Source organism: Danaus plexippus, chromosome 2, assembly GCF_018135715.1.
Source record: "Danaus plexippus chromosome 2, MEX_DaPlex, whole genome shotgun sequence".
Classification (NCBI taxonomy): domain Eukaryota; kingdom Metazoa; phylum Arthropoda; class Insecta; order Lepidoptera; family Nymphalidae; genus Danaus; species Danaus plexippus.
In genome coordinates this window covers 8,163,737-8,179,774 of record NC_083537.1, presented here as the reverse complement: position 1 = coordinate 8,179,774, position 16,038 = coordinate 8,163,737, and the positions used below count along the sequence as shown (strand labels likewise).

Sequence of the window (16,038 nt, the reverse complement as noted above, 5' to 3'; positions counted from 1 at the left end):
AGGTCCCACCGAGATTTGAACTCGGATCGCTGGATTCAGAGTCCAGAGTGCTAACCGTTACACCATGGAACCGTTCACGATTGTCTAGAATCACGGCACTGAAAATCTTTGTTAAATAAGTCGAGTAATATTATACTTTAATTATTATTATTCTGAAGCTCGTATTGTGATAAATTTCTTTATCCCATTTTATCAACGTGAGCTAGAAATTTATCTTAAACATTTTTTGCAGACTTGTTTGTATAATATTAATGAAACTAGAAAAAAATTTTTTACATGTTATCTGCTCTAAAACCACCCAAATTGAATGGGGTCATAATAACTTAAAAAATTCAGAACAAATATATTGTCATCTACAATAAACATTTGTCACCTAAGGTCGCATGTAATAATTTCAATTTTAAACATTACTCCAGTCACCTATAAAATTCATACAACGGCAGAGAAGTAACATAAAGCTTTTAAAGTGTACTAAAAATACTGAAAGTGCCATCAGGCGATATCTCGAAGGTTGTAAGTATAATATAAATACGATAAGGTTGCTCAAAATCTTTATGGGCCATAACTTTTTATTGTGCCAACACAATAATAATTGAAGTTTAAGTTACGTAATGATACTCACCGTGAAAGCCTAGCGCACAACAATGCTACGAAAGATAATAAGAAATAATACCAAAATTCCTTTATAATATATATCGGATTTAATATAAATTCGTTGTTTTTAAAGAGGGAGACGTCAGCATTGCTGAATTATCTAATGTTAGTTCTTTCAGTACGTTCTATCTTAATTCAAAATAAAACTTCCATTCTTCTAAATACCCTCGTATTTCTTGAAGGTTCTTCATATTCACATACTTCAATGGGCCGTCCGTCCGTCCGCACGAATCGAACTCAACCGTCGTGCATCCAAACGTCGTATTTATACGAAAATTCAATAATAGTTCTATTCTCCTTTGAAATAGGTTTTACTTATAAAAATAAATATGACTACAATAAGTTTTTATAATTGTAGAAAAGTAATATCTAAAATGTTATCTGTGAACTTGTGCTGCCATCTGTGATGGTTTAGTTAACGTCAAAACTACTTTAAATAAAAACGTTAGTTCTGTTCTGCACTAAATAGCGTTGTTTTATTATAGGTTATGGGCCCAGAAAATTAATGAAAAGTAGTGTTTTAACAAGTATTTCGTCACGGTACGAGTGTTAAAAAGACTGTTTCGACACGCGTTTACACTGTGTTGTGTAGATTGGCTGGACATTCGTGAAATAAAAGTATTTTATTCAGAATTACGATGGCGGCAAACTACTTGGTAAATGTACCCAAATTACGCGGGCGGGAAAATTACAGCGAGTGGAGCTTCGCGGCAGAGAATTTCCTAATCCTTGAAGGCATGAAACATTGTGTAAAGCCAGAAGGAGCTGTAGTAGGAGCTGCAGACGACGAGAAAACTCGAGCAAAATTGATTATGACAATCGACCCGTCTTTGTTTGTACATGTGAAAAGTGTAAGAACAACGAAAGAACTCTGGGATAAACTACAACAGTTATTCGATGACAACGGTTTTTCAAGAAGGATAAATCTGTTACGGAATCTAATTTCGATAAGATTGGAAAACTGCAGTTCAATGACGTCCTACGTGACTCAAATTATTGACACGGCTCAAAAATTAAGTGGCACGGGTTTTGAAATAAATGACCAGTGGACAGGCTCATTGTTATTAGCAGGATTGCCGGATCGATTTTCACCGATGATCATGGCAATTGAGCATTCAGGCATTAGCATAACGGCTGATTCTATCAAATCGAAATTGTTAGACATGGAGTCAACCATAGAGGAACGTGATGAAGTTGGCGGCGCGTTCGCAGCTCGTTCGAATTCTAAGTACAAGAAAAATAAAATGGCGTCAAGAAAAAATGTCAATGTTGGTAGCACTGCCGATACGTCAAAGTCAAACGTGACATGTTACAGATGTAAACAAAAAGGCCATTATAGAAATCAATGTACTAATAACGAAAATAACGCGTCGAACTTCAAGGAAAAACCCCGAATGCAGTCTAATGCGTTTAGTGCTGTGTTCCTGAGCGGGAATTTCAGTAAAAATGCATGGTATATTGACTCTGGAGCCAGTGTACACCTTACGGCAAATGAAAGTTTGGTTATGAATGCGTCGTATGATCAGAAACAGGAAATTATCGTTGCGAACAGTGAAAAGTTGTCAGTTTTGTGTTCTGGCGATGTGAAAATTATAACTACAACTGGTGATATTGATTACGAAATTATGGTTGAAGACGTTTATTGTGTTCCAAGTCTGGCGACTAACTTGCTATCAGTCAGCCAACTCATAAGCAAAGGAAACAAGGTATCTTTTTCTGATAGTAGTTGCTCGGTATATAACAAAAATAATAAGTTAGTAGCAACAGCATTACTAGAAAATGGAGTGTACAAAGTAAACTCACAAAACCAGGAACATTTGGCTGCATCAGTTGTATCAGGTGTTACATGGCATCGCAGATTAGGACACATTAATAAAGACTACCTGAATCAGATGAAGACTGCAGTACAGGGTATGTCTTTTGATGAAAAAGTGGATATTGGTAAATCTTCATGTGATACATGTTGCGAAGGCAAACAGTGTCGGTTACCTTTCAAGAGTATCAATCAGAGAAGCAGTGACCTATTAGATATAGTCCATACAGATATCTGTGGGCCTATGGAAAATATATCCATAGGAGGATCCAAATACTTCTTGTTGTTTGTCGATGATTGTAGTCGAATGGTGTTTGTTTATTTTCTAAAACACAAGAATGAGGCTTTGAGGTGTTTCAAAGAATTCAAAGCCCAGGTGGAAAATCAAACTAAGAAGACAATCAAAGTATTAAGGAGTGATAATGGATTAGAATACTGTAATAAAGAGTTTGACAATTATTTAAAAGGTGCTGGCATAATACACCAAAAAAGTAATCTATACACACCGCAGCAAAATGGATTATGTGAGCGATTCAATCGTACTATTGTTGAAAAGGCAAGATGCTTACTCTTTGATGCCAACCTAGGGAAAGAATTCTGGGGTGAGGCTACTAACACGGCAGTATATCTACAGAATCGAAGCGTGGCTGCAGCATTGGGTAATAAGACACCGTATGAGATATGGACTGGCTGTCAGCCCGACATAAGCCATATCAGAATCTTCGGTAGTACTGCAATGGTCCATGTAGCTAAAGAGAAGCGCAAGAAATGGGACAAGAAGTCAGAAAAATGCATTCTCCTTGGATATCCAGAAAACATAAAGGGATACAGGCTGTATAACCCAGAAACAAAGAAAATATTGACTAGTAGAGATGTGGTTATAATAGAGCAGGAATCAAAATCTGAATGTCAGATGGAAGTTTCCTCTCAGAGTTTTGATTCAGTGGGGGAAGAAGAAGTTAATATAGATGAACCAAACTCGGAATCTGACCACACAGATAGCTCAGAGGACACATTTCTGGATGTGGTTGATGAGACATATAAACCTAGTGATTCTGAAGCTGAAGATATCCCGCAGATTAGACCTCAAAGACCTACACGAGAGAGGAAGCAACCAGACAGGTTCAAATGTTCAAATTTTTGTGCTGGTGAGAGCACATATGATGATGTGACAGGATTGTCTCTTCAGGATGCCTTAGCCGGACCTGAAAAAGAACAGTGGAAAATAGCTATGGCTGAAGAGTTACAAAGTTTCAAAGAGAATGATGCATGGGAGATTAGCAATCCTCCTCAAGATGTTAGAGTTGTAAAGTGCAAGTGGGTGTTACGTAAAAAATATGATTGTGATAACAACATTCGGTTTCGTGCGCGTTTAGTGGCGAAAGGTTTTTCACAAGTTCAAGGTGTGGACTATACTGACACTTTCTCACCTGTAGTGAGGCATACCACATTGCGGCTTTTATTTGCTCTGTCTGTTCAACTTAATCTTGATATAACACATCTTGATGTGACAACTGCTTTCTTGTATGGAATTCTTGAAGAAGACATTTATATACAAATACCTGAAGGTTTTTCTGAGAAAGTAGAGAAAGGTCAAGTTCTTAAATTAAAGAAATCTATGTATGGTTTAAAACAGTCTTCAAGAGTATGGTACAAGAGAGTAGAGGAATGTCTTTTAAAAATTGGCTTTGTTAAATCTAAGATAGAACCTTGTATGTTTTTGAAAACACAGGATAAGTTAAAAACTATTGTTACTCTGTATGTCGACGATTTCTTCATTTTTTCAAATGATATTATAGCTACTAAGCACTTAAAAGATGTTTTATCTGACAATTTTAAAATTAAAGATTTAGGTGAAATCAAGAAATGTCTTGGAGTAAATGTAAAAGTAAATAAATGTGAGAAAACAATATCAATAAGTCAGGAAGATTATATTGATCAGCTGTTACTTAAATTCAAAATGAGTCAATGTAAAACTGTTCAAACTCCAATGGAGACTAAGTTACATGCATCTAAAGATGAGAATAATGTAGATAAGTTATTGTTTCCTTATCAACAAATGATAGGTTCTTTAATGTATTTAGCGGTTCTTACAAGGCCAGACATTGCATTTGCAGTTAGCTTTTTAAGTCAATTTAATAATTCCTATACCAAACAGCATTGTTCATATGTAAAACGCATATTGCGATATTTAAAATTGACCAAACATTATGGTTTAAAATTTTCTGCAGATGGGAACTCTGTCATTGAAGGATTTGTAGATGCTGATTGGGGTGGGAACACTATTGATAGAAGATCCTACACGGGTTTCTGTTTCACTTTGTCAGGTTGTGTAATTTCTTGGGAGACAAAGAAACAGAAGACCGTGGCTTTATCAAGCAGTGAAGCCGAGTACATGGCTTTAACTGAAGCATGTAAGGAATCTCTTTATTTAAGAAATTTACAGTTTGAAATAACTAATAAGAAGTACACTATTGAATTATATAATGATAACCAGAGTGCATTAAAGTTAACTCAAAATCCAATCTTTCATAAGAGAAGCAAACACATTGACATACGTTATCATTTTTCTAGAGAATGTGTAAATAATAATATTGTGAATGTTAAATATTTACCATCAGCTGAGATGCCAGCTGACTTACTTACAAAGAGCTTGTGCTCTAATAAGCATTATTATTTATTGGATAAATTGGGGTTCAGCACATATGTTAAAGTTAATAATTGTTCATTATACTGATTTTTATCAATATAACATTGTTAGATATAGTGGGGGTGTAGAAAAGTAATATCTAAAATGTTATCTGTGAACTTGTGCTGCCATCTGTGATGGTTTAGTTAACGTCAAAACTACTTTAAATAAAAACGTTAGTTCTGTTCTGCACTAAATAGCGTTGTTTTATTATAATAATGACTGTTGTCAGCTTCAAGTTATTTTTACGTTGCATCCGTCATTAAAATAAATTATTTATAAATTCTGGGCGTATTACAATGGGATGTGAAAATTATCCACCAAATACGATATGTTGAATTACTTATCTATATGTTCACCACAGATTAAAAATTATATAACAAAATTTAACTTCATTTGGAGGCATAAAAGTTAAAATCTCTTACTTATAAGTTATTGCGCTTTGTTTCATAATCGTTGCCTACAGCATCATTAAAAAAATATTAAGTCTGAAATAAACGATATAAATTTAACATATTTCGTAAAGTATCGCTTACGTTCATTAATTATTTCCATCTGTTGTATGGAGAGAACATTTTAAATCCCTAGCACGAGTCTCCCCTGTCAAGTTAAAACGATCCGTTCAAACGTTTTACATTAATTTATCGTAGGGAGAATATACACTATGATTTATGACGTGGCAAACCGTAAGTCTGTCAGTTTTTACTTAAATAATGAGAACTCGTGTTAAGAATACTAATGTGGATGAAAATCATGCATTTGTATACAAAGGCGTTTAAGTGAAGGTTAGGTTCCTGTTATACAAAACGCTTTCAGCCGCTCTGAAAACCATTATTATTCAAACAAAAGGAATTTCACGCTGAATGGCTACCGATGCAAAATCATTTGTATCAATTGAAATAGCTATACATACTGTTTTGCTTTTGCAAAATAATATTTGATTTTATATGAAGTAATTTTAGTTCCTTTTTTGCAACCATGACAGTCTATCAAAATTCATATGTAAACATACTGATTATTATTATTATTTATTTTTTTTTTTTTTGACAAAGACCATTCATTGAAGTTTAAATTTTGTTCCATAAACTTAAAGCTGATCTTTTGAAAAATCCGATCCCAGCTAGTTCTCATTAACCTTATTAAAATTATTTATTTAAAAGTTGGCAAACGAGCAGACGACTTACTTGATGGGCAGTAGTCACCGTCCTCTATGGACATCCGCAATATCTCTGTTGCGGATGCGTTGCCAAACTTAGTTGTTAAGGAAAAAGAGGGGTGGGAATAAGGAGATGACAGGAAAGGGTGGGAACAGGGAAAAGGCAACCACCTCTCCCACTCATCGGACGAAACGCAGTCATTAATGACTATTTCACGCTGATCTTCTGTGCGTGGGTGGCACTTCCCCGGTCGAGCCAGCCCATATTTGAGCTGTAGTTATTTGACCACAGCTAGGCTCTACTACCTTACAAAATATATAAATGAAATGTACGTATATTCGTTAACTTGCAAAAAAAAAAACAATGAATACCAGACACTTGAACAGGTAATATCTAAGGAATATATAATTTAATTTAATTGAACTAAACAATATAATGATAAATTTATGCTTTTCTAATTCATGAATCCTATTTATAAGTACTACATATCCTACCTTCTACTAAAAATAGCTGAATTAACTTTTTTTTTCTTTTTCTCTAATAAAACTTGTTATTATACAATTAAACATAGTGTGCTAAAACTCGTTTACTGTTAGCTTGCAAAGAAACTTTATATTGCTGCAGAGAGTAACTACATGTGAGTGCACCTTAAAAAACAATTAAGTTATAATTTTATAACAACTTTTTTATTGTATATAAAATAAATATCAACAACATAATACATTTTTTTACGAAACAATCCATAATTATATAGAAGTAAGTCGTGGAATAGAAATGAAGTGAATCTTATATCAATATTTCTATGGAACTGAGCTTAGTCAAAAATATAACAATACTGACATTTGTTCTGTCGAAAAATTTCGTAACTGGAATAATTCAATAAAAATGACTGAGTGACACTGAGCAATTTTTAAATTCACTTTGGAAAACGCAGCCTCAATTTCAACTCCCATGTTGTTAACAGACGTTTGTTTTACCCTTTTCATTTTTAAAAATATTTTTCTGTGACGTGTACAATCAAAACTCTTATTATACATCTATTTTTAGAAACGTAGACGTATTTTCGTAAACGAGTATCATGAGATGTTTTAAAGATGAGTCTTTATGTTTACTAATGCAATGTTTTTTTTATTTAAGAGATCTCTCGCGACACAAGCTTGATATGTAATATACAACACTTAAATTTCCATAAATAATTATAATTTCCATAATATTTTTGGTTTATCGGTTATTTTTTGAAAAAAATATTTCATAATCTAGCGTATTGAAAAGATTACTTCGTAACAACATTAACGAAATCGGTCTGCAGGTACGTAACAAAAAAAATATATGTTACAGTTTATTTAATCCGCAAAAAACTTCTTAGTGATATAGATATAAATATATATATATTATAATTAAGCCATTATAAAATTAATTTTAAATAAAAAGTTAATAATGACACAGTTTTTTACACACTAATAGAATTTTTGAACACTGATAGTTACATAAAGTTATGGTCAAGACTCACTTAAGGTCACTTCGATAGTATGAAAAGTATTTTATATAGGGATACCAATTAACGAGGAACTTTTATTAAAAATATAATGTATTATAATTAATTTGAGGGCTTAATGTTTCAAATTCTTAACGTTCGTGAGTTTATCAAAATTGCCTGCCTTGTCTATTTTACAAAAGCGTTCGATGGCTTTTTTCTGGCTCTACTAACTTAATGGACAAACAAATGTTTGGTTTGCGATATAGGCTCTTGCTAGAATTGTGATCGTGCTAAACTGATGTCACTATAGTCACTAAACGCTTTTCTGACGTCACTATAAAAGATTCGGTCGCCGAGAGCATGAACTTTACTCATTAGACGTTTGTTACGTATCCGACAATAGAGGTTTTTTTTAATAGGAATGATAGAAATTCGATTGAACGACTTTACATCTACAGGTGATATATTTTATGATAAATTTTCACCAAAAATAAATATATCGTCGCACTAAATTTTTTTTGGCAAACGTCGTTATAACTTATTGGTTGTGATATACTTTGAAACATAAAAATGTGCAATAGCAATAAGCTAAACAGAAACTTATTACTACACAATAAACTATGTTTCTCAATCCATTATTTTTTGACAAAAAGTATCGAGTACTTAATAAAAAATAATATTAAGTAATTATAATAATATTAAGTATCTATCTCTATTATATCAAAAAAAAATATTGAATTACGATATTAAAAGTAGTACAAATACTAATAACTAAAATATTTAATTATAATGCAAAACTTATTTCAATTTGTAATGGAAACATTAAAGGAACAACTTACATTTTCAATCTTTGAATACTGGCTTCAGCTATTTTGTATACCGTTAATAAACATAAATAGCAATCATAAAGCATCAAGATGTTGTAATGTAATAAAAGTATAGGTTAATCAATTGAGTAGTGAAACATTTTAACAATCGTGTGGGGTAAAAACCAGTTAAACGAAAATATTTTATACTGTTTTACAAGTGCTTTATAAATTAGAAGAGAACCTAAGAGTAGATCGTCAAAGGAAGAGAATATGAAAAGAGTTTGATATAAAATATGGCGGATTTCATTGACCATATAAACAAAATATTATTTGAATAGTATCACTAAAAACATTATAGTGAAAAGCTAATCAAAACAAAAAAAAATGACGAAATTCCCTCAACGTACTCTCCTGCTTCCTAATATTTGCTATTATCCATTACATACAGTGAGCATTTGGATAATATATCAGGTACCTACCCTTTACTAAAACACTGTAAATTTTCGTTATGTGATTAACTTGATCTTCAATACTGATCGTCAATACTCTACATACTTTCACAATTACTACTCCTACTAAGGGAATTGTAAACTTCCCCATGTTTGCTGCTTAAAATGGGTAAAGTTTTGAGCTGTGGGTTCACTAAAACAAAAGAATAGCTTGAAACTGAATGAATAGCGTTGAGATTAAAATCCAAAGCAGCGTTTTTCCACGCGATATTTAAATCCTTTTATGAAACTGAAATAGTTACGGGTATAATATTTTTGTAAATTGCAATGTCGGTACACATCATGATTTTTGTTAGGTACAATTGAATTTAATAAAACTAGAGACAAAATCAATAAGTGAAGAAATCACCCTTTGTATTTCCAACCTTACAAATGGTTATTTTTCCAAATTAAGAGTAATTTCAAAGTGAAACTTTAAAAAAAAAATATAAGTGACATAATGTATTAGATTAAACTGTCTAGCACTTTCTATCATAAATAGCAAAATTTTTCTACAGAAAGGTTTTCGACTAATAAATAGCTTCCCTTACAAATTTAATTGAAACTAATTTTTTTTTATTTTTCGCGTATTTTATTATTTTTAAAAAACCACTTACTTCCGACGTTTAGGTTACTTTGCAGCAGCCGTGATGACGAGACGTGGTGTAAAATAGTTTGTTTATATACATTTGTTTAAATTCATTAGTTTAATTTGAGTTGAATGTTTCTTTACCGTTCTTTCGTATTTAAAATTTTTACTGCCTTATTTAAATTAAAGGTTTAACAAAAACCACAAAAAAAACCTTCCATATTTTTAAACTTTTTAGGTCAGTTTGTTATTTAATGATATTGTCAAAAACAATGCTCCGTCGTGACAGCTGTTCGCTGCCGTGACCAGGATTCGAACCTGGGTTACTACGGCCACAACGTAGGGTCCTAACCACTAGACGATCACGGCTATCGGAGCTGGTGAATGGTTTACCGAAATAAAGATACAGTTGTTACATTTATTGCTGTTATATTGCTCAAGCGCAGAGAAACTTTCTCAGCAAGTGTGACGAAATTTTACAATTATCTGGTCTCTTTATTGAGATATAACAATAAAATTTTTGTCATAAATGTGATACAGTTTGATGTTGGGATATATTAAGAATTTCTATTTTTAACATATGTCTTTTTACTTATAGCTGAGATTAAACAGTATTAAAAGCGAACGTTTGATAAAACAGATATTGTTTTGAGTTTTTCCCTTTTACAACAATAAATATATATATATGTAACTATACAAATTTTTTTTCCAGAAGAAGTCATATTACATCAAATTTTTTTTTTAGAAAACTTCTGTTTCAATTATTATTCTTGTAATAAGAAATATCGTTGTTTTTTAAGTGTCACATCTCTTTCTAATTGTTTATCTGCGCTAATACAATACACGTATACAATATGTATTATTAAATATTGTTTAAAAGTACATATGGTCAATTCAGATATATATAATACACATAAAATAAATAGATATATATAAAAATTATATCTAATATCTCGTGGCTGCATATCCAAGCTTACTGAAAAGAAATCAACACGAAGCGTGCAATAAAGAATTATGAAAAATTGAGAAGTATGTAAATAAGAAACAAATAATTTTAATATTATTGATTATTTAATTGATTATAATTAAATTAATAATAAATTTTCATATAATATTGTAGCCGAAAATCTGTAATTGAAAATATTTAATGCACTCATATTTACCACATCAAAAATTTTAAATAAAAATATTTGTTTGTTACATCTATTCGAATTAAGATTTTTATTTAAACTGAAGGTGCGGATAACTTCTCTATAAACGTGAAATGGGATGAGGCTGACAAAAGCGTCTGCTAGTTAGTTTCGTTATTTGTCATCTAACGCCAAACATTTCTTATAGTACCATTTGTCACAGTAACATAATCTGTTGAAGTGAAAACGGTTATCGCTTCCATAAAATATCACTTCTTCTAGCGATATCTTCCACCAACTAAATAAATTGGTTGAAATAAAGAAAGACCATAGAGATGAAAGTTAAAAAAAAATGAAGTTATTGCAGACATAAATCTCTCCGCCGTTTCATTTCAAGTTTTCCAACAAATCAAAGAATTTCCCGAAAATATTATGAAAAATCGCTAAAAACTTAATTTGTAATAAAATTTAATTTATCTGAATAATGTAATCGATTTATGTACATATTACCATAACTTAGAACTTATGTTTAATTTCATTATATTAAAAACTTGAAGCTAATAGATAATAACATAATAAGATATGATAATAAGAATAACAGTTTAATACTAACTTTAGATAACTGTAATAAAAGTGTTAAATCGGTTAAAATTTTATTAACATAAAAAAAATTGTCACTTCTCAAACGCGATTTGAATTACATACTTAAAAGTCTTTAAAATTTGACGATCAAATTAATTCGCGATATTTAATAGAGCTATTAAAAAAATTTGGATTTACATCAAAAGAGTATTGCAATTAAATAATCATCACTGAGGAAAATTCGTTTACTATTAATCTTATTTCAATTAACCCTAATTTTCCTCATTTTTGTATTATTCAAGGAGCCTTACTCGAATTTATAGTAAACAACTCTAACACGGTTAGTCAGTCAAAACAAATTGTAATATTAATCTAGGAAACATAGTTGCAGTTTGGTACATTGCAATATAAATAAATTATGTTTAAAGAAAAACAGCAAAATTTGTATGTTTTTCTTTATTACAAAGTAATCTTTTTCTGATTTTAAGTTTTAAAAACATGAATACTAAAATTTACAAACCTAAACAATTTTATATAAAGAATGATAAATATAAATTTAGTTCCAAAGATAAACATTTTAATATTTTTCAAAACGAAAGCTTTCTGAAGATACGTTTATAGAACTCTATCCTCTTTGAGTAGAGCCAGTGCGGTATTACTTTACTGTTAAGTGAACAGCACTTTGTCCTGTGACTCGTCGGTACGTGTTGTGGACACAATGGCACAGCTTAAGGACAGTGACTTAAATGTTTATACAAACCTTAAAGTAAAATGCTATTAAATACTCAGAAACTTTAGAATAGTGATCGTGTTATTTTCACTGTTTGACTTAATAACTAAGAAAATATAGCCTTTAGAAAATAATTCAAAAAAACCTTAGCCTGACTTAAAATCATCATGAATGTTTCGAGATATGTGTATAAATCTGCAATGACATCTATACTATCATCGCTTCTGTCACCTTGTTGATCTCAAATTTTCTACCTTCTGGATGCCGGTGCACCCTTGTGTAGATAAAATAGTTTATAACTGTGTCTACCGATTGAACAGTGGTGACAGGAGACGGCTCACTTGTTTGAACTTCTAAGTGAAACTACTGATGTGGTCCAACTTCATTACCCTTCTCCTCAGTTGGTCTTTATAATGCCAAGAATTAAGAATAGTTTTAAAAGCTGATCCACTATGTTGGAAAAGAAATGCGTAATTGTGCTTTGTAACTAGATTTTTCCAATTTATTCAGCAAGTTACGAGGGTGTCGAATGTTTACCATAATATAGGCAAGCATCTAAACCTTCTGCTCACAACAGATCCAGACTTACACTCCATCGAAGTCTCTTTCCTATTGGAACATCATTAAAGCATCTGGAGTAGCTTACATAGGTAGAGGGCACCCAAGCATGGTATTGAATCTTACAAAAGGTCACTGAAGATGGTGTCTCGATCGTATTAAACATTACGGCGTGAAACACTCTGTTAATCCTTCCGGTAGAACCTGCTAATTAATTCGATTTCAATTGCCTCCATAATGTATATCGTTATCCAACGTTTACTTAATGGACACGTCATAGCACACTTAGAAAACAATGATATAAAATAAATACATATACATGACCATTATTTTTTACTTTTTGTTACTTCAACCATCCACTTGGATACATTAACTCTTCAAGAAACATTTCTAAAACTGTCTCGTGTAAATGTGACAGTTCTTTGAAGTCCTATAAACTTTGTAAAACTAAAGGGAATATTTATGTGGTATTGAAATATCTATTTTGTTGAATTACTTGTTTCTTTTTACATAACATATATATACATATTAGTACAGATAAAAAATATGTTTTAATTCTTTGGGTCTAATTTTGATATGCACTTTTAAAATTCATGTAAATATTCCTATCCTCTAGATTTATATATATAGACATAAATAGGGAATGATATATAAGGAAATGTATATACATATGTACATGTATATATATTTAGATAAGTGATAGCTACACCAATACAGAGTTGTGCATAGGACATCCAAACTCATTAGTTGAAGCCATTAACATAACATCAGACCTCGACGTTGTAGCGATAATCATTTTATTATTGAGTGAAGCCAGCAAACTGAATGTCCGATCGTGTCGAGGATTGTTTCATTCGATAGCCCAGTCATCTGCGGTGGTTTTGATCAAAACAAAATTTAGATCCGACAACCAATTTCAATTTTAAAACGGAACTCATGTCCAAAAACACGGTTCAATAACGTAACGTTGCGGTCGCCTCACTCCAACTGCACCAAGAGCTTTTTTGTCGAGCGAAACGAGAAAAAAATAAGAAGATGCATCTCGTAGTTTATATGTTAGTATGATGAAGGAAAACAATACAAAGAAAAATACCAAGAGAAGTGTTGCGTAGCATGGTTAGTAATTTTCTGTCTTACTATATTACTAATTTTAAGTGTCTATTGACACTAATGAGAAAAGCTATACAATAGCGCGAACTGACGAAAATTTGGAATACACTGATGTGTAAAAATTCAAGCCTCTATAGAACTAAGTAAAAGTCTAAAATGCTCTTTATCACGTAAGATATATGTACAGTTTTTATTTATCAACTAATATGCACTTTAGTTATCACATTTAACTGTTTTTTACAGAACATTGTTCTATAGTTCTATACTACGACTCAGTACCCAAAATTTGAAATTTTCAAATTTAGCAATCGATTAATAGGACAAGGCTGATATTGTATCGCCCGGAATTGTCAATTACAAGGTGGTGTTTCGGGATATTTCGTGAGATAATAATTTTGAGATAAGCCCCGACTCCAGCTACATTTTGAAGATTTTAATATTTGCAGAAAATATACGATAAACTTCGATTTTATGATAGATTAAATGGAAAAATTTCAGATAAATATCGGAAATATTATATTACGCCAAACAATGATTATGAAAGGAACTATTAAAATATTCATGCGAAGTATGGACGGATAAAATTTATTTTTATTTTCTTAAACATTGAACATAAAAAAGGATATAGTTAAAATAATTTTATATTACAAGACAAGTGTAGAGGGAAAAAAATTAAACATTTATGAAATATTCGTGAAAGAAAATTTTGTAGATAAGAAAAGGAGAAATCATTATATCTAATGTGTTCGGATCGTATAAAGAAGAATAAAAATTTAAACTGGCACGAAATCGATGGAGAACATGTCGTTCTTTACCCAAATACTACATCAGATAAATTAACAAAAGTTTAATACAGTTATTATTTTTCTTATATTTATATACATATATGTATACTAATTATAATAAAACGTTTATCTTTCAATGGTACAATCATTTTTAATATTAAAAATACAAATCTTGAAGCTTAAAGCTCAAATAAAAAGCATACCTAAGAAATAATTTACAACATTTACTACTTATAAGCCATAATACAGATGAGCTTAGTTTATAGTATTTTAAATTCGGGGTTTACGTAAATAATCTACAATTTTATAATATATAAACCGTTTCGCATACTATATGAGAACTAGAAGCTGAGTATTAAGTAGGCTTACGGCTCTTACAACAACCTTGTTCAGTATACGAACATCAAAGGAAAGGCAAAGAGCGAAGAAAGAAACGATATAAACAGATGTTAAGAAATTCTCAGGTTCGTTATTGCGATACGCTTTGTTGAATGAAGATAAAAGTCTTGTTAAGACCGTTTTATCTCAGTTTTCTTCGTAAAACCAGTTTGATAAGTCTCATGTATGTTACATGTACTTAAGAACAATTTTAATACTTTCCAATGTTTCGTTAAACATACAAGAAATAAATAATAAGGTTAAAATATACATATAAAATACATGACATACAGAAAAACACACCCAAAAGCCAGTTTTTAATATGATAACATAACTTAGTAATTTGTCTTCCCGAACTTTCAACAGATTTAAGAACCTTTAAAATTAAAAAATTTCAGTTTGAAATTCAATGAAAAAAATTGTTTCAAAAAGGATTTCCTAGTAAAGTTTTTATTTCTCCATTTATTATTAGATGTAAGTAAGCTCACTATACAATCAGCTGATCTGATTTAATGGTATATTTTCTTGTCATTTGTATCTATAATATGTATGTATAATGAGTCCCCCGCGACATACATTAGAGGTGACGAGGGTCGATCTGATCTCAAGTTGTTTAATTTTTAATGCGACTTTTAACATTTCTAATGTAAAATAGGAATGCCTCAAATGAAATAAACATAGCAACAGATTTTTATTTTTGACATAAAGTTTTTTAATCAAATTAAGACCTTCTTAACGAGACATAGGTCTTTCGAGAGTATTCATTTGAATAGAACTAATATTTTTAAAATTTACTACGTGAATTTTACTATTTTAAAAACTTTAAATCCCGACGTTTCGGTTAGTTTCCAGCAACCGTGATCACGGGCAGACGAGATGTGAATGACCTATTTTTTAAAACGAGTATGTATGTTTATGTAAGTTTTGTATATAATATTAGTTTCTTTTTCATGGGCAGGCACAAGGATAAATCAATTTTTAAAATAAAAACAATGCTCCGCCGCGACAGCTGTTCGCTGCCGTGACCAGGATTCGAACCTGGGTTACTACGGCCACAACGTAGGGTCCTAACCACTAGACGATCACGGC

At 31.3% G+C, this 16,038-nt stretch overlaps 3 non-coding genes across 3 annotated transcripts; all 3 read right to left on the bottom strand.

Annotated features, from left to right (window-relative positions):
- Trnaq-cug (transfer RNA glutamine (anticodon CUG)) lies at positions 1 to 72 on the bottom strand. Its single transcript has one exon. It is a non-coding gene; the product is annotated as a tRNA-Gln (tRNA).
- A 9,901-nt stretch (positions 73 to 9,973) lies between these two features.
- Positions 9,974 to 10,045, bottom strand: Trnah-gug (transfer RNA histidin (anticodon GUG)). Its single transcript has one exon. It is a non-coding gene; the product is annotated as a tRNA-His (tRNA).
- Positions 10,046 to 15,966: 5,921 nt separating this feature from the next.
- Trnah-gug (transfer RNA histidin (anticodon GUG)) lies at positions 15,967 to 16,038 on the bottom strand. The gene has a single exon. It is a non-coding gene; the product is annotated as a tRNA-His (tRNA).